Source organism: Perca flavescens, chromosome 15 (assembly GCF_004354835.1).
Source record: "Perca flavescens isolate YP-PL-M2 chromosome 15, PFLA_1.0, whole genome shotgun sequence".
In the NCBI taxonomy this organism is placed as follows: Eukaryota; Metazoa; Chordata; class Actinopteri; order Perciformes; family Percidae; genus Perca; species Perca flavescens.
The window spans coordinates 32,906,474-32,929,841 of record NC_041345.1 but is presented as its reverse complement, the minus strand read 5'-3'; the positions used below and the strand labels follow the sequence as shown (position 1 = coordinate 32,929,841).

The 23,368-nt window shown below is 41.9% G+C and overlaps 1 pseudogene; it reads left to right on the top strand.

Moving 5' to 3' along the window:
• Positions 1-12,205: 12,205 nt before the first annotated feature.
• On the top strand, positions 12,206-22,822 carry LOC114570245 (uncharacterized; annotated as a pseudogene).
• Positions 22,823-23,368: the final 546 nt, after the last annotated feature.

The following is a 23,368-nucleotide window of genomic DNA, read 5'->3' as shown; positions in this document are numbered from 1 at the left end:
ATGTATATTGAAGTGATACTGACCACTGACTGTATATATGTATATTGAAGTGATACTAACCACTGACTGTATATATGTATATTGAAGTGATACTGACCACTGACTGTATACATGTATATTGAAGTGATACTGACCACTGACTGTATATATGTATATTGAAGTGATACTGACCACTGACTGTATATATGTATATTGTAGTGATACTAACCACTGACTGTATATATGTATATTGAAGTGATACTGACCACTGACTGTATATATGTATATTGAAGTGATACTGACCACTGACTGTATATATGTATATTGAAGTGATACTGACCACTGACTGTATATATGTATATTGTAGTGATACTGACCACTGACTGTATATATGTATATTGAAGTGATACTGACCACTGACTGTATATATGTATATTGAAGTGATACTGACCACTGACTGTATATATGTATATTGAAGTGATACTGACCACTGACTGTATATATGTATATTGAAGCGATCCTGACGTTAAAGACCAGCTGATCGCTGACCCGATTCTTTGAAATGAATGGCCGCATTGCATTGTGGGATAGGCCTATCGGCTTTGAATGCTTCCTGCTCGGATCATATCGTAATGTTCTGTATTACAGCATATATACTGTAATATTTCACCGGTAATAAGACCGAAATAATATTATTAAAGTAAAGAAATGAATACCATGATAACATCTAAATAAATGTTGATAGATGTAGCATTATAGTTTAAAAAATATAAATCAACAAAAAAGCAATCCAGCTTCCCTGGCCGAAATATACCGAAATAATAACATAAAAAGAAATACATATAAACCATGATACTATCTCGTGAATAATGTTGATTAAAACAGCGGTTATTGGGCTATAAATACCAATAATAACTGTCACAGATTTCGAGTTAAGGGGCGGGGGGCGGGTTTTTTTCTTTCGTCGATATCCGACGGTGAGGGAATAACATGAATGTCTATCTGACGGACCCCCTCGTCGAAAAATAACGTCAAGGGTACCCCTATTTGGTTGAAACTTGACGCCAGGGTCCTTGACCATGCGTCATACATTTGACGAGTAGGGAGTGAGACTGTGTTGAAATAGCATCTGTAAGCATTTGACAAAATCCAAATTAGTTATTCCTAAAAATGACATAATTTGTCTTTGAAATCAAAAACTAACTGTTTGTTTATCACCTATATGACATAAGAAAGATTTTATTTAGCCCCGAGCGGGGAAATTCCCTCACATGAAAGCAAGAAGTAGGTCAAATATAATTGACTTCCGATTGAAAGTAAAAAGTTAAATTTAACTCCTATACAATCCATCAATAGGAGACCTATTATCTTAATTCAAAAGTACTTTTAGCTCTCTGGTACCAGCAGGAAATGGCCTGAAAGAAAACTTCTTGTTTTTTCTAAACTTTTAGGCATTTGTGTCAATTCCAGTTTTTATGTTGGTGTGCTGAAAGCTCAGACACAAGGCCTTGTGTCAGACTCCTCCTCGCTGGACACGCCTGCTGTAACCTGAGCCAGTCATCCAGTGCACTTCTCTCTAAAGCTCTTGTTTCCTCTAAGCTTTTTCTGACTGAATTGTTATCCCTTCTATTTATAAAGTATACTAGTATATTATATATTATTATCTTTATGGTATAAAAGTATTATCTTTTACTGTTTATAAGAGTTATCTTTAACTTATATTTTACTTTTCGTGTAAACATATAAATATGAGAGTAAATATTAAATGAATATGTGTATACCATTGTCTCAGTACATTATTCATAATGTACATCATTAAGCAGTCACATCAACATTAAACATTTTCTTTTAGATATTTAGTCTTAATCATATCTCCAAGTTGTTGATACATTTAATCATCATGGTTTCAAACCCCATCTCAGCACTTACACAAAAATAGTTTACAGATGTTTTATGTCAGACTTTACCTAAAGCCAAAGTTATTTCTATCAAATTTTCATCAATCCAATTCAGATTCAAACAATGAAACGTACTTTAAACATTTCCTGACAAATCAACTGAATACTTATCTTAAAAGTAAAAATAAGTACTTCTAATTATCTTCTCCTAATAATGTGTGTATTTTCAGAATGTGAGTCTGTGTGCTACTTAACTTCACAATGTGTCAGATGTGTCAGAGCAGAACGGTGCCCCCCCCCTCCTTCTCTCAGTCCGTCTGCTGGTCCGGACCTCCAGACAGTTTTTACTGGTCCTGCAGCTGGAGGGGGAGCGAGATGGACCCGACTGACACAAATGAGGCGCCGTGTGGCACAAAACAGAACTCCAAAAAGCATTATTTGTTCTTTTATCAATATTATCACTTGGAAAAGTGTCTACTTATTTTAATGAATATCAATAATTATAAAACGCATTTCTTTCCCTCATGCTGGTTTAACTCTACAAATTGTGCTAAAAAGGAAACACTGCTTTTGTAATTGTTCTCTTTTAGATTACTTTAAGGGTTGTGTTTCAGTAAATAATGAAAGTCAATCAAAACAAAACTAAATTTTCTTTAGAATAGTTTTTAAATTTAAAAAATTATGTGAACACCCCATTGATTAAACACCCTATTTATTATTGCTACTGTATCCCTTCTATTTGAGGCATGACAAGCTCATGACTCAAAACAACGCAGCACATATAAATAATCTGTTCAGTGATTTAGCCATTAACACTGTCCTGTGTTACACAGCAAAACCTGAATAAAAGCAACACAAAATTCAATAAATCATTTCTTTTAAAAGAAAACCATTCACCAAAGTGTTTTCAACGTCAACATCAATTAATTCAGTTTGAACCTATTTGTGATATAGCAAATCAAAATACAAACAAAGTCTTTAGTGCAGTTTTACTAAAAAAAAAAACTCACTAGAGTACAATATTAAATTAACTGTTTTTAGACTGAAATCTCATATCAACCTGTATTGGTTTCAATATAACCAATAAACTAAGACGAATTAAACAAAAATATGTTGTTTATTTTCTTTTTATCTTTAGTTTGCAACCCAAAGTTATGCTACTCGCTGTCTGGTAGTTCTAAAAATCATTACAAATTAAAGTTTTTAGGCCTATAGAACAAACCTAAGTACTTCCAATTGACCTCTATTTATCCAATTTGTTACCTGATATGGGAAACATATCACATTCTTATAATTCATGACAAACTATATCAAAATCATTGCTGAACTCTACATGCACAACTCCTGTTTTTCTCTTATCTCTGACTATGTGTGTGTGTGTTGCTATGGCCTTGCTGCTCTGTAAGCTTAGTCTACAGTGAGGGTTAACCAATCAGCTCACTGAGTGGCTCTGCTGCTCTCATTGTGGTTGTTAGCATGTCATCAGGAATTTGTGCCTTTTGCACTGAGACATAATACGTTACCAGTTGGTCCTCACACAGTGGTGTGTCTGCTGGGTGTCCTCTTTACCCAAGTCCAATGTGTGGAGGTGCTGTAAACAAAATCTCAAAAGGGTGACAGGTTAAGTCGCTTGCGCGTGCACATTCTATACCTCAGTACAATAAGCAGAGCTTTTGTCAAATGTAAACATTTTGCATTTTGAATGCAAACCACTATACTTGAGATTTTGGTAGGAATTCTCCATTTTGGAATTATTTCAGTGAGTAGGGCTTTGGCTCATACACTAGCTGACAGTAGTCTTGATCCAAAAAGAAATCATTTGTGAACCAATGTTGCTTCACCATTGTGAAACAACTGTTTTTCCCTCAATTGTATTTCCATCATATTAATCATACTTTTTACACCTGGTTTTAACCCATGTGTCAACTTTGCAAAATTTAGGAAAGAAAAAGCTGGATAGCTTTCTGTTAGGAAGAATGAGCTCTACTGCTTGTACTGAGAGATGAGATGGCAGAGGTCCAAATCGGATAGCATCAGAAACACCTACAACAGAGAAGCCCACACTGTTAGAGTCTCTGGAAGAAGAACTGTTAACCTAAAAAAAAAATGAAATCAGGGTTAGTGAGAGGTGTGTCAGAGAGGTCAGGTCATGGTATTCAGACCACATTTAGCTCTGCAACACCATTGTTTCTCTCGGTCAGCTGGTGTGTGGAGAAGAAAATCAGGGTTAAGAACAGTGCATCTGTTAGAGTGACATTTTGCAATCTAACAGAGTAGTAATATCTAAGGTACCTGGCCACAGAGACTTTTATTCTGTTCCCACAAAATGTGTGACGCAGAATGTGGAACAGGGCGTATTTAATACTTCGAGTGGCAGAATCAAGTTTAGCAGAGAAATTTGCATTTCATTTTTACGTAACAGGCTCAAGTAAAAAAAATCCTAATCATTAACACTAAACTGAAAAAGCTGCTATTCTGTTCATTTTACATGAAAACAGCACTGTACCAAAAAGCAGATGCAGCCTTGAGAGATGTAGAAAAAAAAACACAAGCTGGGCTCTTTAAAAAACTATATTGGTTGTCAGTCAAGCTACAACACAGTCAGTACCAGTCCAAATCAGATGTGAGGTTGTCAAACTGTCATTATGTCTCTAAAGCCATTCTTCATCAGGCCCTGTAGTAACATGAGCTGTGTAATGCAGGTTGTCAGGTTTCATGCAGTCAGAGGCAGGGCTGATTACAGACACCGCCTCAGTGAGCTCATTTTAGCCACACTGTGATTAACAAATGTGGTTTTGTTAGATGTATCATTAAAAGAAATTCTCAATCCATCAGGTGTTGAGGTTAAGCCAATGTTAAAAGTGCACATTAAATCACTACCTGAGCAAAATAAGTGGAAATAAATCAGACACCAAAAAAAAGTTTCCCATGTATATGAGAAAGGAACAGAAAATTGTTCTTTTACTGTTTAACCTGTATTCCCAATTGACCAAATAGAATGACCACTGCACTTCAGTGTCAAATCTTTAGCTCTAATAATCAAGTTATGTGAGTGGAACCCTTTTAACTTTACCCGATGCAGAGAGTTGAGTCCGTGTCCTCTTCGTGCCTCTGTTTCTCCAACTTGTCTTTCTGAACTGATGAGGAGGTTATTGGTGTATGTGTGTTGTTGCATTCTTTCCCTGAATCATACCTTTAGTTTTTCCTGTACTCAGTAGCTTTAAATCCTCTGAATTTTGTTTTTTTCATTAGTTTTTTCTCTTGTTCTCCTAATTCCTGTTTGAATATTTTCAATTTGCCCGAATTTAAAGGAAAACCCAAAATATTTTGACTAATACGGACAATCCAAACTTTTGAGCCGTATTTTGGCACCATGTCATCCACCACGGTTCCCGTTAGGGACGTGTGAGCCGGATCTACCCGATCCGTTACCCATTTTACTGGGAAGAAGTACTTCTATCCTACTTACAATCGTCACTGTAAGGCCTGGTTTCTATCTTATTTCGGAAAAACCAAACACAAAAAAACCTAACAGTTTCTGAAAAAACGTTTATTAGATTTACTTCAAAACCTAATTAGATTTGTCCCCCGAAAATCTACAAAGCAAAGTCACACCCGTGCGTGGATCAGTTTTATGGTGCAAAAATACTGCTGGAGTTCTCACAATTAGGTATCTTCACAACCTTTAAAAATACCAACAAAATCTATACAAACAACCCCAAAGTGGTTATCCTATTTTAGTATCCAACGTCAGTATTTGTTTCTATAAGTTTTACTACAGCCAATTCAAATTACTCTTAATTCAATTTAAATTAGAGTGTGATCTTACCCTGCTGCGTGGAATTGCTTCCATCTTAATAGATCAGTGTTGGGTCATTAGAGGCCTTCGTGGTTTCTGATCCTCTCTCTGAATGCTTTTTGGGCGAGGTAGAGGCAAAGATCGTTGGATCTCGGATCGCGAGTCCTCAGTCAACCACGGAGTCTCTTTTATCTGACCCCTGCATATGATCTCCCATCTCGTCGCCATGTTTGTCGTGGAAGTTTCCTTTGCAGCAAGGGGGGAAATTTCAGAGTTTAGTAAATTGAAACAAACAAGACAGACTGAGACTAAAACCAAGTTGGGTTTTTGTATTTTATTAAAAAAGATATATTTGCAAATAGGATCAACATGATTTCACAAAAGGCCACAGCCCAGTGTGGAGTCAGTTTCTCCAATGAGTGAACAGAACACCAGGCTTATATACATCTTCAGAGTGACAACACACACGCACTTGGATTATTATGAATTTTGACAGGCAATCTGATACAAATGAAGACAATCAGAGAAATACAAGAGACATCTTGGAGTCATCTCACCTCCTCCTCCCTGTATGACTTTCACCCCCCAGTTACATCTTAACTGGCATGGGAAAACATGAGATAGTTTTAGGGTGACCTTGTACCTTTATCGGTTCAGGCTAACAGCTCACATAATGTTCCAGACTGCATGTCTCACAAAGTTAGAATCAAAATCTACATGTGGAAAATGAGATAAACTCTTTCAGCATTTGTGAGAGAAGTAAAGTATGAATTATACATAAAAATATAAGGAATTGTGCTTAAATGTAATTTTCCCATTACACTTTTTTGCCAAACTTTTTGGGGGCTTTATGAGGCCCACAATGTAAGTGAGAAGTGAGAAATGCTTTAATACAGTCAAAATATGTTTTTTTATGTGATTTTTTTCACGATCACTGTGACACTTTTTTCAATTCTTTAACAACTTTCCTAAATTCTTAACACAGTTAGCACAACATCCGTCTGTGTAGGCTATACAATTAACACATTTCTTGTTGCTTTGACACAAAATGCATACAGTTAACACAAATTTAAAATGCTTAAACTTCTTTTACACACAAGCTCCATCAAAACCAAAACAATGGATCTTTACTGCCACATTTACAAATGCTTTCACACTGTATGTCTGAACAGATAACATCATGTTCTGAACCTAATGTATAGGCTAAAGTCACAGTGAACAGCTGATCATATTGTAAATTGAAACACAAATATATCCCCTGGATTTTATACATGCATTTATTGAGAAACAGCTGATTGAAGTCATGCAAATAGATCGTTCTTTCAATCCCATGATCATATGGTAGTACAGTAAAAGAGGTCCTATTTGAACAATATACTGTAGATGAACACAGGAAATAAGAAAAATGCCTTCACGACGGAGAGGAGAACCAGGACAATTCTGTCTCTGTCTCCTTTTTTTCATAAACCATACATTCTATAAAGCTACTCTGAGATGGGTCAATTATTTTTTGTATTGAATCTCTGCAGCAAAAGGAACAAAATGGTGGCTGGGTTGGCTCACTGGGTAGAGCAGGCGCACATATACTTGGAGGTTTATGCCTCAACGCAGAGGTCCAGGGTTCAGATCCGACTTGTGATGATTTCCTGCATGTCTTCCCCCCCTTTCTCTCTCTCCCCTTTCTCATCTAGCTGTCCTGTCAAATAAAGGCGGAAAAGACCCAAAAAATATTTCCTTTTGAAGAGAAACTGCAGTGCAAAACACAATCTCTGATCAATACAATCACTTTTCAATTCAATTCAATTCAATTTTATTTATAGTATCAAATCATAACAGAGTTATCTCGAGATACTTTACAGATAGAGTAGGTCTAGACCACACTCTATAATTTACAATTTACAAAGCCCCAACAATTACAGTAATTCCCTCAAGAGCAAGCATTATAAATGGCTATTGCGACAGTGGCGAGGAAAAACTCCCTTTTAGGAAGAAACCTCGGCAGACCCAGACTCTTGGTAGGCGGTGTCTGACGGGGCCGGTTGGGGGTGTGAAGGCGATAATAGTCGCATTAAAGATAGTGGAACAGTGACTTTGAAGGTAGTCGTTGTAGTTCATGTCACAGCAGGAGGTTGCGGGATGAAACGTGGCGCTGCAGAGCACGGGTGGGTGCAGCAGACGCAGCAGGACGCGGCCGGGCGTTGAAAGAAGAAACATAAGGACTCCGGGGAGTAAACTCCCCAGAGCTAGGTTAGTAACAAGCAGTTCTGGGACAGGATGCATATAAAAGGAAACGAATGAAAACATTGATGAGAGGCTGTACCGACCTGCCCCCCTCTACTCTCACTATATTATTGATTATATGATCAATAAATCTGATGACTACGAAGAGAAGCAGGTGGGCCGGGTTAGGCGGACGCTGCAACTCCTCACTTCTTAACTATAAGCTTTATCAAAGAGGAGAGTTTTCAGTTTATTCTTAAATGAGGTGATGGTGTCTGCCCCCCTAACCCAGACTGGGAGCTGGTTCCACAGGAAAGGAGCCTGGTAGCTGAAGGCTCTGGCTCCCATTCTACTTTTAGAGACTCTAGGAACCACAAGTAGCTCTGAATTCTGGGAGCGCAGTGCTCTAGTGGGACAATAAGGTACTAAGAACTGTTCTAGATAGGATGGTGCTTGACCATTTAGGGCTTTGTAGGTCAGGAGAAGGACTTTAAAGTCAATCCTGAATTTTACAGGAAGCCAATGCAGAGAAGCTAAAACAGGAGAAATATGATCTCTTTTCTTAGTTCTCGTCAGAACACGTGCTGCAGCATTCTGGATCAGCTGGAGAGTCTTAAGGGACTTATTTGAGCAACCTGACAGTAGGGAGTTAAAATAGTCCAGCCTGGAAGTAACGAATGCATGGACTAGTTTTTCCGCATCGTTTTGAGACAGGATATTCCTAATTTTGGCAATGTTACGAAGATGAAAAAAGGCTGTTCTCGATGATTGTTTTAGATGGGCGTTAAAGGATATATCCTGATCAAAAATAACTCCTAGATTACTGACAGTAGTGCTGGAGGCCAGGACAACACCATCCAGAGTAGCTATATCTTTAGATAATGAAGTTCGGAGGTGTTACTATTGTCTGTTATATAAGGGCAGACCTGACTGACACATATAAAATAATGCAGTTTCTATAATTCCATGGGATGTTAGTGTTTTGTATGACATTGGGCTATGATTGACTAAATGTTCCTGTTGGGAGAGAACATGTGTTTTTGAGACATATTTGCATTGTTTTGGTAGACATAGTGTATTGTGTTAGTGAATTATTGTATTTTGAAAATCAGTGTTGGAGTTTAGTTTACAATGTGTGATTTTGAGAATGAAATGAACTGTTTTGCCAATCATGTGATGTAGGTGTGTTGGTGTGTTAAGAGTTTAGGAAAGTTGTTAAAAGTATTGAAAAAATTGTCATAGCGATCGTGAAAAACTGTAAAAGCATGTCCATAAACTCTAATGTCTGGCCCTCAATGCAATTCTCATTTTCCAGTGTGGCCCTCTGGGAAACTGAGTTTGACACCCCTGATGTATATTATTCAATTTGTCTATGATGTGAGACCAGTGTTTGATTTTGAACACAGGTCAAACTGTTTTGAGGTGAAAGTTTGATTTTGCGAGAGGAGTCGGAGGTTTTGTAATTCGTGCTTGAAGATGAGGTTTTGTGTTTAATGTTTTCAGAAAATGGAGCAAGGTTTCAGAAATTGTGTTTTAGCAATTGAGAAAAACTGTAAATTAATCTCCATCTATTGGGATAATCAGCTTGAGTTATTTTTTATAATAAAACAGGTCACCTTGTGTGATGTCAGCTGTTAACTGACAAAACAAGACATTTGAGGACGTTATCTTGGGCTTTGGGGAACACTGAGCCACATTGTTCATCTTTGTCTTTTCTCCTCTCTCCCTCTCTCTTTCTCTGTGTGTATCTGTATCTGTGTTTTGTGTGTGTGTGTGTGTGTGTGTGTCTGTGTGTTTGTGTGTATGTGTGTGTGTCTGTTTGTGTGTATCTGTGTGTGTGTGTGTGTCTGTCTGTCTGTGTGTGTGTTTGTGTGTGTCTGTCGTATGTGTGTATGTTCTGTGTGTGTGTGTGTGTGTGTGTGTGTGTGTTTGTGCGATGTGTGTGTGTCTGTTTGTGTGTATCTGTCTGTGCGTGTTTGTCTGTGTCTGTCTGTCTGTCTGTGTGTGTGTATGTGTGTCTGTGTGTGTTTGTGTGTGTGTGTTTGTGTGTGTCTGTCTGTCTGTGTGTTTGTTTGTGTGTCTGTCTGTGTGTGTGTGTGTGTGTGTGTGTGTCTGTGTGTGTGTGTGTGTGTGTGTGTGTGTGTGTGTGCGTTTGTCTGTGTGTCTGTGTGTGTGTGTGTGTGTGTGTGTGTGTGTGTGTGTGTGTGTGTGTGTGTGTGTATGTCTCTTCCAGCAATTTTGGGATTTCCCCCTGCCATCCAGGCTGTCAAAGTCTAAAGGGTAAAAAGTGTCCCTGATGTCCTGGTAGAGTTGGTAGAGAGGTAAGAAAGTGCCCCGTGGTCTCCACCTCCTGCAGGTGTCAGTGTGTGCTCAGTCTCTCGTCTCTCCACAGCCAGGTCATGCTCACTCCGTACATTTAAATGCACAGCAGTAACCAGGGTATGTGTATAACGGGGGTAAGCCAGTTCTCCCCGTATACATGAGCGGGGAAGAATGGGGACAATGACAGGAGTAACTCCACCTCCAGTACAGTAGGTGGCGCTCTGCCAACAAACAACGCTTTTTCTTCTAGTTGACCTACAGTATGTCAACATTACACAGACTGGCCACTAAATTAGTACAATCTAACAACGCAAAGGCACACTCTGCAAGATTTGTACCGTAATATAACAGCTTCATAATCATTTTGATGGTAAACAAACTTGTAGTAGGGTGAATCATCCCGATAGCAAAGCAGGGGATGGACGCCGCTGAGAAAACCAACAATGCAGGTTTGAGAGGTGGCGCCCCGCTAAATCTCGCGAGAATCATGACTTGCTTGGAGTGGCGTTATCAGTCCTTGGTTCCAAATATTGGGGAATATCCCAGAGCTACGGGCGGTGTCAAAGAGTTTTGGGATAGCCAATTGGAATTTGAAGTCTGTGAATTTAATAATTTCATTAAGGATGCCATCAGCACCACAGGCCTTTTTATTTTGGAGGGATTTATTTTGTCCTGTAATTCTTTAAGTGTAATTGGGGAGTCTAATGGGTTATGATAATCTTTAATGATTCATTCTAAATTGTGTAGTTTGTCTTTTATCTGTTTTTGCTGATTATTTTTTTCTATGGGGCCAAATAGATTAGAGAAGGGGTTTACCCATTTTGGATGGGAAGATCTTCATACTCTTTTTTGTTTAGAGTCTTCCAATTTTCCCAGAAGGTAATTGTTTTTATAGATTATTTTATAGCATGTAGCTGCTTTCTATCTATCTATTTCTTTTTGTCTTCATTGCGTTTTTATATTGTTTTAATGTTTCTCCATAGTGATGATGTAAATCTTGGTTATCTGGGTCTCTGTGTTTCTGGTTTGATAGGTTTATTAATTGTTTTCTGATGTTTTTACATTCATTATCAAACCATTTGTCATTATTTGACAATATTTCCGTTTGATGCCTTTAGGTTTACATCTTCAATATGGCATTGGAAAGTTTTTTCTAGAAAATTGTATATTTTTGATTGGATTTGGTTAAAGTTTGGCTTAATAGCATTTTGGTAGGGTTCCAAACTATCTTCCTTCCATTTGTATCTTGTATTAATATTATATAATTTGATTTGTGTTGATATGAGCTGATTCTGTGTGGATGTGTTTAGGTAGATTGTGGTTTCGCTGTGGTCAGATAGGGGGTTAGAGGACTGTCATTGAAAGCCCTGAGAGACTCTAGGCTTAGGTCAGTGAGGAAATAGTCCACTGTGCTGTTACCTAGAGATGAGCTGTAGGTGTACTTTCTATAGGAGTCGCCTCGAAGCTGACCGTTGACAATGTACAGACCCAGTGAGCGACAGGGCTGCAACAGCTGTGACCCGTGCTTGTTTGTCATAATTTGGTCTTGGGGGGCATATGTGGAGGGGATGTTTTTCCTCCTGGTACATGTTTATCCCCCTGTGTGCTGAGGGGGTCAGGTTCTTGTCCTGTCCTAGTATTAAAGTCTCGACAGACTATAATGTGGCCATGAGATTAGAAATGGTAATGGATTAGAGAGGTAATCTCGTCTTCCAGCATGGAAAACATTTCTTCTTTATAATATGGGGAGTCAATTGGGGGGGACATAGGTAGCACACAGAAGGATGATTTTTTTCTGTGGAGGTAAGTTCTTATGTATTTCTAGCCAGATGTAAAAGGTCCTGTTTTTGTAGGACGATGATATCTGTGTTGGTGATTTGTTTGAAGACTGGCTTTCTGCTCTTAGTCCCAAAGTCCCAGTTTTAAACTGCATCCTGTATTCCAGGATGAAATATTTTTTCCATGTTGTGTTGTCTGTGTTGCAGTCATGGCGTTCCTTCGGCTGTGTGCCTCCATGCTGTTGGCTTCATTGATCCTTCTTCTCTACTGGACGACATCCTCAGCTCGCTCACATGACCCCACATCCTCCATCCTCTCACCCCCCTACAGGGTGAAGAGAGACCTGGATTCCGAAACCAGAGAGAGAGTGGATGCATCTTTGGCGGTGGCAAACAACATCCTCACTGTTATCAAAGAAGAGATTGAAAACATTCATACCAAAAAGTTGTCAGCTGTGCAGAAGTGTTATGCCAACTTTGTCGGCTGTGTTTCCCTTGTCGGAGGTCTGGTCTGTCAACGTGGCCTTGATCTTCATCCCTCAGAATGACTCGGTGCTGAACGAGGTGAAGAAAGGGTTTGCTGAAGTGAACAGAAAGTTGGACTCTATCGCCATCCAAATCTCCAACCTGGCAACGAATGTGGAATGGTTTAACTACGCCAGCGTCTACTCTCAAGACGAGCTCCGCATCCTCAACTCCTGGAAGAAGTTCAATGAGCTTCTTCAGAACAGTCAGTTGGTACAAAGTGAAGAGGACAAACTCCGACTGGCTGAGATATTCACCAACTACTATGAGAACACAGGAACTGAATCCAGTGTGGCCAACGTCTACCATTACCTGACGGTCAAAGACACGTCTCTCAGTGGAAACCTCAACAAACTGCTGAGGGAGAAGTTTAAATGTGATGTTGAAAAGATCGGCAAATATAACGTCTATTTCAGCAGTTTGCTGTGGAAGGGGATGGTGCTGAACCAGTTCTACAGGAAACTGATCAGTTTGGATTCATCAGGTATAGAAGCTGAACACTAGGGTTGGGTACCGAAACTCGGTGCCAATAGGGAACCGGTGCCGACGTAAACGGTAGTAACGAGACCGAATAAGAACGAAAGTTTCGGTGCCTCATTTCGGTGCCTGACTTTACACTACACCTGACAGCATGTAACGTTAGCCTACCTTTAGCTAGCAGCTGGATTAATCACGGTTAAAATGCTGACAGCTAACGTTAAACAGTGTAAAGTGTGACTGTAGAGGACTTCTACAGCGGGATGTAACAGTCTGCACTGCAGCGCAGCAGCTGCCGTTGTCGCAATTCATAGATATACAGTATGTTTATATGGTCGGAATTAAACAACACAGACGGTGCGTTCACTTGCAGCTCCCGTTGTCGGAATTAAACAACACAGACGGTGCGTTCACTTGCAGCTGCCATTGTCGGAATTAAACAACACAGATTCACTTAAAACTGGTAGCCTCGTGGTGCATTGACAGTAATTGTAAAATACCCCTTTCCCATCTGGGGTTCAACAGCAATTTACTGGTGAAATAAGTTATTGTTATAGTTATTACGTTATTATTAAATCTTTAATTTTGACCATGGCCTTAGCAATAAACAAGTCACTGACTGTTGTTTACTACCCTTATGTTTTTTTTTTTTTTTTTTACTTTATTGAAAAGTACCGGTTCAGGCACCGTTTAGGCACCGGCACCGTTTTAAAAGTATCGATTTAGCACCGGAATCGAAAAAAAACCAAACGATACCCAACCCTACTGAACACACTCAGATATTCAAGAACGTCTATGAGGCTTAGATATCAGCTCTGGACTACTGCCTGACCAACCACATGGACTATGTGAAGGATGACGTGGTGGAGATCAGGAAAGGACTCAGTGCTAAAGGCAAAAGAGCCATCGCTGTTCATGTAACCGATGTGATCTCTGCGTTGTGTATAATTGAAGACTTCACACTTGCTTCTCAATCTTGTCGGATTTATTCTGGTAAACAAAGAATTATATCCTGGTCAGCCACGTAGGACACAGCGTACACACCCAGTCATTCACGGGCACACTCCTCGTGCACTGGCCCTTTCTTTTTTTAAATCATGTACAATGGCGTATATAATATCACAACACGACATTAAATTGAACAAATATGTGAACAAAACAATACAATATGTACCTGGTAAACAAAGAATTATATCCTGGTCAGCCACATAGGACACAGCGTACACACCCAGTCATTCTAATTACAGATGGACAAAAGCAAATTAGCGACCTAGCATGCTACGCTAATTAGCCGGCTAAGCTAACTAGCATGACCTCAGCACTTTCTGTACATTGCCCGAGAGAAGTATTTCATACAGTACTTTAGGTATACATAGCCGTCGCTACATTCTACTGAAGTGTTTATGCATCATCATATCAAAATGGTGTGTAAATGAAATATTATTAAAAGAAACAATTAAAATGTGCTTATGACTGGGTGCAATCCAACCTACCACGGGCACACTCCTCGTGCACTGGCACTGCTAAATCACGTACCAGGGCATATATCTACAGAGGAGACGCCCACTGACCAACCACAATACAGAATGCCAAGAAAACCTCTTGGTATTGGATGATTAAACCCTGGCAAGTGGAATCACTAAATATGCCCCAAGAATAGCAGCAGGCAACTCCTCATCCTGATTATCAGGTGGTGTTGGGTCATTGGGGAGGGGTGGCATTTCAACTGGGCCCTCACGCTCCACATCTTGGGCATTGGAGGACTGACCATCATCAGCCAAGCCCATGTTGCTGGTCCCCTCAGACGGCAATTCCGAGACCCAGACCCTCGTCCTGTACTCAGCTCCTCTTGATGAAGTATCTGTGTTTACTTCAGCATCACGGCCATCACTCAGATCATCAGATTCAGACATGTCAGACATCCCGTCTGCAGAGACAGCATCATGAAGAGGTAGGAAGTTGACTGGCGTTATCAAGTTCCTGTGTACTGTTTTCTGTTGGCCAGTGTCGCTATGCTGAATCTTGTATGTGTGGCTGTCAGCATTCATCCCAACCACCAGGTAAACAGCATTCTCCCAACGGTCAGCAACTTTTCGCTTGCCCCGCTCTCCTTTGTTAGCCAGCAAGACACGGTCACCAACTTCCACAGGTGCGCCTCGAACTTTACGATCATACAAACCAGCATGTCTCTTCAACTGCTTGATAGCTGCCGTCTGTGCTATTGCCATGGCCTCTTTTAAATCTCTCCTTAAGTGTTGGACGTACTGGTCATAGTTCATGACCTCAGGGTTATCCAGAACCGTGCTGAAGGCCATGTCGATGGGCAGTCTTGGTATCCTCCCGAACATCAGCAGAAACGGTGCATAACCTGTTGTCTCGTGGATGGTGCAGTTATAGGCAAAGGTAAGGGACTTAAGCGCCTGTGGCCATCTGTGTTTGGCTTTTGGGGGTAGAGCCCGAATCATGTTGCCCAAGGTTCTGTTCATCCTCTCGCAGCATCCATTGCCCATAGGATGGTAGGGCGTAGTGTGGGACTTAACAACACCAGCAAGACTCAAGAGTTCAGCTATCAGAGTACTCTCAAAATTTGCCCCCCTATCTGAGTGAATGCGTCTTGGAAAGCCATAAACACAGAAATAGTTATTCCACAACTGATGAGCCACAGACTTGGCCGACTGGTTTGGACACAAGAAGGCATGTGCCATCTTGGTGAAGTGATCGGTGACAACGAGCACATCCAATGACTTGTTTGCAGAATCTTCAGCAGACCAGAAGTCTATACTAACAAGTTCAAGTGGCTCAGTCGTGATGATGTTCTCTAACGGTGCTCTGGCCGCCGGCTCAGGAGTCTTGCTCAGCACACATCGCCTGCAACATTTCACATATTCCTTAACATCTTTTTCCAGGCCATGCCAGAAAAAACGTTGCCTAGTCAAGTACAACGTCCGCTGTTGGCCCTGATGACCTGCCCCATCATGGACTCCATGCAAGACCTTTGCTTGCAGCGAAGCAGGAACCACGTACAGGTAAGCCTTCTTCTTAGTAATGGTGTTCTTTGACATGCGATACATTACACCTCTCTTCATCACCAGCTTCTCCCAACTTCTCAGCAACCGGAGGATTTCAACCGACTCCTTAGCACGCTCCCTCCTTGAGGGTCTCCTTCCCCTCTCCACATAGAAGATTACTCTGCTCAAGACATGGTCATTCCTCTGCTTATCCATTAGCTGTTCATGAGACAGCACTTCCCCACCAATCGGTTCTGATGGCATCACCTCCTGTGGGAGTTGTGGCAGCAGCAGCGCATGGGAACCCACATCAGCGTCCAGCAGCTTGTGTGACTGAAGAACGGCGGCCACTTCCTGTGCAGACAGAGCACCAGGTTGGGAAACAAATGCACACTGGCAAACAACAACAGGCTCAACATCAGAGGCTGTGTCAAATGGATGATTAGACCAGCGGAACACATCTTGCACCTTGTCTGTATGCACAGCATCAGCTTCACCCAGCAGTTCTTTGTATGCAACCCTCGTCAGACGATGGAGTGCACTTGGTCGGACAAAGGGCTCTCAGCTCAGGGCATCTGCGACAACGTTCTTGGTACCCGGAATATAGTTAATATCAAACTGAAACGGTGCCAGTTTGGCGACCCATCTTTGTTCACACGCGTCTAGTTTTGCCTTGGACAGAATGTAGGTCAGCGGGTTATTGTCGGTCCACACTGTGAACTGGTGTCCTCTCAGCCAATGATGAAACTTGTCGCAGACAGCCCATTTCATTGCAAAAAACTCCAATCGATGTGCCGGATATTTGGACTGTGCATAGGTGAGTGACTTGCTGGCAAAAGCAATTGGCCTTGCTGTTGAGCCACCTGTAGGCACCTGAGATAACACTGCACCAAGCCCATTACAGGACGCATCCACTGAGAGCAGGAAGGGTTCACTGAAATTTGGATGAGCCAAAACAACCTGATCCAGTAAGGCTTGCTTCAGCTGATGGAACGCTTGGCTGCACTCCTCAGTCCAGTCTGCAGCTGTCAGTGTCCGCTGAAGTGGTCGACACTTTTTCCTCTTCGTACGAGGTGACTTGTTCCCAGTCGTCAGCCCAAACAGCGGTTTGGCTATTGAGGAACAGCCCTCGATGAACTGCTGATAGAAGACCACCATTCCCAGAAACGACCTTATCTTCCGCTGCGATGGAGTAGCTGTACCATCTTCCATGAGATCCTCTTCTGATAGAGCAGTAATGGTCCTCACCTTCTCAGGATCCGTGGCAATGCCATCAGCGCTAATAACATGCCCAAGGAACTTCACAGATCGCTGCAGGAATTTGCACTTCTTCGGCGCAAGCTTCAGGTTGTGGACCTTGAGGCGCTCAAAGACCATCCGCAAGCGTTCCATTGCCAGTTCTTCAGTGGGTGCAAACACCAGGACATCATCGAGGTAGCACAGTAGGCTGAGAAAGTTCTGATCCCCAAAGATGTTGAGCATCATCCGCATAAATGTCGCCGGACTGTTGCAGAGCCCCTGTGGCAGGCGGTTATACTCGTACAGTCCAAACGGCGATGAAAAGGCTGTAAACTTCCTGTCATCCTCGTGAACCTCGACATTATAGTAGCCGGAGGTGAGGTCCATGGTAGAAAAGTAGGCGTTGCCACCCAGTGCTGCCAAAGCATCAGCCTGGTGAGGAAGAGGATGCGCGTCTTTGATGGTGCGAGCGTTTATCCAACGGAAGTCATTACAGAGTCTTAGGTCGCCAGACTTCTTCCAGACAAGGACCAAGGGTGAAGCATAGTCACTGCTGGACTTCCGTATGATCTCCCGTTCCTCCATTTCATCCAAAGCCAGCCTGAGCTTTTCATATTGGTTCGGTGGAATGCGTCGGTATGGCATTCGAAAAGGCTTTTCCTCACTGAGTCGAATCCTATGAAGGCAGCCTGTAGCCTTTCCACAGTCCAACTTATCCTTTGAGAAGATGGATTGGTACTGGACCAACAGGTGAACAAGTGTCTCTCTACAGGAGGCAGACACATCACATGAATCTACATCTATGTCTGCCAATCCTAAGTCATGCAAGACAGAGCTGGGACTGCTTCCATGTCCGTTGGATCCGCCATTTCTGGGACAGCCGTTAGCTATGGTAGAAGCATCAGACGTCAGGCTTGACACAACCCGCCTCGCAGTCAATATGTCAGCTGTCTCCTGTGTCTGCTGCTGCACACCATGCTGTGAGGTGTCACTCACATCAAAGCAGTCAAAGTCCTCCAATGCCATGCAGGGATATACGTCTGCTATCTTGGCATTACGTCTTAGTATCACATGTTTCTCTAGGGGGTTTATCACCTTCAGGGGAAGCCATCCATCACTGTGCAGCAGGGCCACTGTCTTTCCAACCAGAACTGACCTGTGTCTTGACCTTGCGGTGGTGGGCTCTACAATGACAGCACTGCCAACTGAGAGATTTCCCACACTCTGCAGCCTGCCCCAGACCAAGTGCTCACTTTGAGGCTCCAGTGTCACAGCTCTTTTTATTCTTACAGTCCCAACTTTGTCAGGAACATCACTGCCGGCCCACGTCTCCACGTTAGCGATCAGACTCAAAAGCTGGTGTTTCTCAGCTTCACTGTGTTCAGAGGCGGACATATCATCGCACAAGTTACTGGACATCTTCAACTGGCGAATCAAATATCTCAAGAGGTTACTGCCAGCAATGAGGTCATCCCCCTGGTTTTCAACGACGAGTGTGGGGCCGTACACCTCCATCTCCAGCTCACACACTCCTAGAGGCTTCGTCCTTGACCCACCGCACCCAATCAAAATTACGTCTGAAGGTGCCAATGAAGGATTCTTTAACAGTCTCTTCTCCAACAGTCTGTTCCACATCTTGGAGCTTAAAGAACAAGCCATCGATCCGCTGTCCAGCATTGCCCTCACTTCAACTTTGCCATCAAGTAATACTTTTTCATAGAAGAGATCATCGTGAGGGTGCAGTTTTTGTGTGTTCTGTATTATTACTTGACTCGTTAATTTTTAACTCTTCACACACACTCTCGTAAACCGACTCAATATCGTCTCTCATTACTGGGGGATCAATAACAGGCTCAACACTCACCCCCTCCAAATGCTGGCCTTCTAGTTTTCCTGACGTGGGGTGGCTGGTCCTGTGGGCACCATGCCAGCTGGCTTTACGGCCGTTGACTTAGGGCATATTGCACTTGCGTGATCAGGCGCAAAACACAGAAAGCAGAGATGGTCGGCCCTACAGTGAAATCGGGTATCATGGCCAACATCCCCACACACCTCACAGTCCAATAAAGGCCTGGCTCTGTTCCTTCGGCCTCTCTGGAAATGAGGGTTTGACCTGCCCTGAAACTGGGCCTGCTGCGGTCTCTGCTCAAGAAGACGCTCCAACCTAGCAATGATGTGCTCCAGCTGCCCAGCGGACCCCTGAGTCGCCTGATTTGAACTGGGGGCTAGGCTGGCCTCATTGTGAAGCACACCAGCAGGAACTGTGGGATGAGCTGTCGAACTGACCTCTTGTCGTAGCGAGGTGATGGCAGGGGCTGTCTTTGAATAAGGTGAGTACCTCTGATCCTTCTTATGTTCAACCAGCTTTTCATGAACCTCAGCTGCTGTCCAAAGCTGTGAAGCTTTACACCTGAATATGAGAGACAGTTCGGGGTCGGGACAATGTCTGATGAACATGGCAGTGAGCTCACAGGACGGATTATCAATCATCTTGTTTTGTCTCTTTAAACAGTCTTCTGCCATCTCCATTGCCCTGTTCAGTCTCAACCAATACTCAAAAGGGCATTCGCCGGGGGCTGGTAAAGTAGCATAAAAATCAGCTAATGGCATGGTGGAGAAAACCGTGTCACTGAAATGCTGCTTTAGTGTATCAAAGACAGGGGCTGGACCATTAGAAAGATCGAGTGAAGGGTTACTACGCATCACTACTCTCACTACCTCCCGTGCCCTCCCCCTGAGTCTGCTCATCACTTCCTCAGCTTGCTCAGTAACTGGAGTCCCCGTTTTCCGAAAGTATGTTGTAAGAACCGTCTCCCATTCATGAACAGTGCACATATCTGAATCATCACCCTTAAAGCACACTGGCTCTTTAATGTCAGACTTCACCACTAAGTTCACCAGAGAAGGGCCTGCCCCACTTAAGCTGTTTGTATGCCCTGCAGCATCAGGCCCCACTCCGCTGTGCAACTTGGACTCTATATGAGAGGTAATGCTCTCACCAATGGCGAACCCAATCTGCTGTGCTATGCCTGCTATCAGGTTCACAGAAGCCCCCTCATTCTCAGTGCTGGTCGCACCAGCTCCCACTGAACGTGAAGGGACATAGTAAGTATCATTGCCAACTGACATATTCTCAAGATCAGGCATGGGTGTAGATGTGATAGGCTCAGACAGAAATCTGGCTGTACCCTTAACAGTGGACGATACTGGAGTACACAAAAATGTCCCTCTTCCCCTTCCAAAACCATTTAAACCCGCCATAATATGGCACAAAGAAAAATTTTATATTATTTGCAAGTCAAAAACAAAATAAAACACCCTTTCCACAACTTTCTTTTGTATAACAACACTATACTCTTCTAACAGAAGACATGTCTTTTTTTTTTTTTTTTTTTAAATATGTATATGATCACATCATACTTTAGATTCCCAAATTACATTAAATGTAAAAGAAAAGTTATTCCCCTTTCCATTAGCCCTTCAATCTCTAATTTATTTATTTATTTTTTTTTTTTTTTTTTTTTTATATTAGAAACCCCAAACTTCCCCCAGAAAGGTAAGAGATCAACAAAAGAGCTTTAGCACAGCTCTATTTTAACAAACAAGGTACGAAAACAGTCATTAAACCACTGGTAAATAAAACAATATCGCCCCCATGTGGCAAATGATGGTACTGCGCTACCGGCAGATAAATCTTTTTCGGGTGAGCCGACTCACTCCCTACTACGCAACACCAGCCGACTTCCGGAACAGGCGAATCCTCTGCAATGCGATGATTCCAGAAGCACGGTCACGGCACCATTGTAACCGATGTGATCTCTGCGTTGTGTATAATTGAAGACTTCACACTTCCTTCTCAATCTTGTCGGATTTATTCTGGTAAACAAAGAATTATATCCTGGTCAGCCACGTAGGACACAGCGTACACACCCAGTCATTCACGGGCACACTCCTCGTGCACTGGCCCTTTCTTTTTTTAAATCATGTACAATGGTGTATATAATATCACAACACGACATTAAATTGAACAAATATGTGAACAAAACAATACAATATGTACCTGGTAAACAAAGAATTATATCCTGGTCAGCCACGTAGGACACAGCGTACACACCCAGTCATTCTAATTACAGATGGACAAAAGCAAATTAGCGACCTAGCATGCTACGCTAATTAGCCGGCTAAGCTAACTAGCATGACCTCAGCACTTTCTGTACATTGCCCGAGAGAAGTATTTCATACAGTACTTTAGGTATACATAGCCGTCGCTACATTCTACTGAAGTGTTTATGCATCATCATATCAAAATGGTGTGTAAATGAAATATTATTAAAAGAAACAATTAAAATGTGCTTATGACTGGGTGCAATCCAACCTACCACGGGCACACTCCTCGTGCACTGGCACTGCTAAATCACGTACCAGGGCATATATCTACAGAGGAGACGCCCACTGACCAACCACAATACAGAATGCCAAGAAAACCTCTTGGTATTGGATGATTAAACCCTGGCAAGTGGAATCACTAAATAACTCTGTTACATTCAGCTAAAAGAGTTTCTGGATAACAAGTACTTCTGGTACAACTGGGTGATGCTGGTGTACAACACAGATCAAGATAAGAGTCATGAGTTATATAATATAACAAAGATCCCTGTGGGTAAGATCACTGTCGCTGTGGGCTACACTCAGAAAGCAGAGGAAATAGATAAAGACAAAGTAAAAAAAAAACTGGATCGGTGCTACACAAAGACCTTTTGGCTGTTCGGGATGGAAGATACACCTTGTAATCAAATTGCAACACAAATATCGCAGTGCAGTCTTGGAAAGTTTGTTAAAGTGATGCACGGCAGTTATAGTTATAGAGAATTTTGGGATGACAAAAAAACTTGGGTTCAAGTCCCAGAAGCCCTGTCGGAATTGTTTTGTTCTGTTGGTTTATCTGACTACGATATTTCCATCTATTACTCCCGAAACAAGCCTGCCTGCCACCAAAGCCCATGTGAGAACAGAGGTGAGTGCAAGCCTCTGTGGGACACCGACGAATATTTGTGTGTGTGTCCTCCTCGTTATCATGGAAACAAATGTGAAAAGAAGATTGAGAGCAAAAACGTCCAAGCTATTGACAAAGGCCGCAATGTGCCTGACATAACCATCAACGCCAAACTGAAACTGATAGAGGACAAACTGAAACTGATGGAGGACAAACTGAAACTGATGGAGGACAAACTGAAACTGATAGAGGACAAACTGAAACTGATGGAGGACAAACTGAAACTGATGGAGGACAAACTGAAACTGATGGAGGACAAACTGAAACTGATGGAGGACAAACTGAAACTGATGGAGGACAAACTGAAACAACTGATGGAGGACAAACTAAAACTGATGGAGGACAAACTGAAACAACTGATGGAGGACAAACTAAAACTGATGGAGGACAAACTGGAGAAGATTCAACTTACACTAGACAACATGCGTCGTGGTCTGAATTTCAAGGAGATACAGATGTATCTGGCAGTGACTATAAAACACCAGCTGCAGAGTTGTTTGGTTCACAGGCTAAAACCAGCCTAATATTTGTTTCCACTAGTGCAGTGCCCATGCAAAGTCTGTTTTTGTGTGTGTTTTTAGTAATTGTTGGTTTGGTGTGTTTGAGTGCTCATTGAACTTCAGTGACATTTTTGTTTGTTTATTGTAAAATCGATACATTTCTCCCTCATTAATCTACATATAATACCCTATAATAACAAAGAAAACAGAATTTTAGAAATGTTTTCTGATATATTAAAAAGAAGAAATTTCTCCAAAAATATGCTACACATTCTCCTAAACAGAAGCACATGGCTAATTATTAAGCAGAATGACAACAACAGGCCATCCTACTATGGCGAAGGCTTGACACTACTCTGTGTCTTCCTACTCTGCTTCTGATTGGCTCACCCTGATATTCTTCACCTAACCCTAAACAGTCTCACTCCTGATGCCTAAACCTAACCAACCTAACCAACGAAGGCAATGAGTGCTAGCCAATCAGACGGAGAGTAGGACAGGTCATGCCTTTGACAAAGTAGGAAGGTCTGATGGCTTTAATCTGTGTAATAATAAGACATTAATATTTGG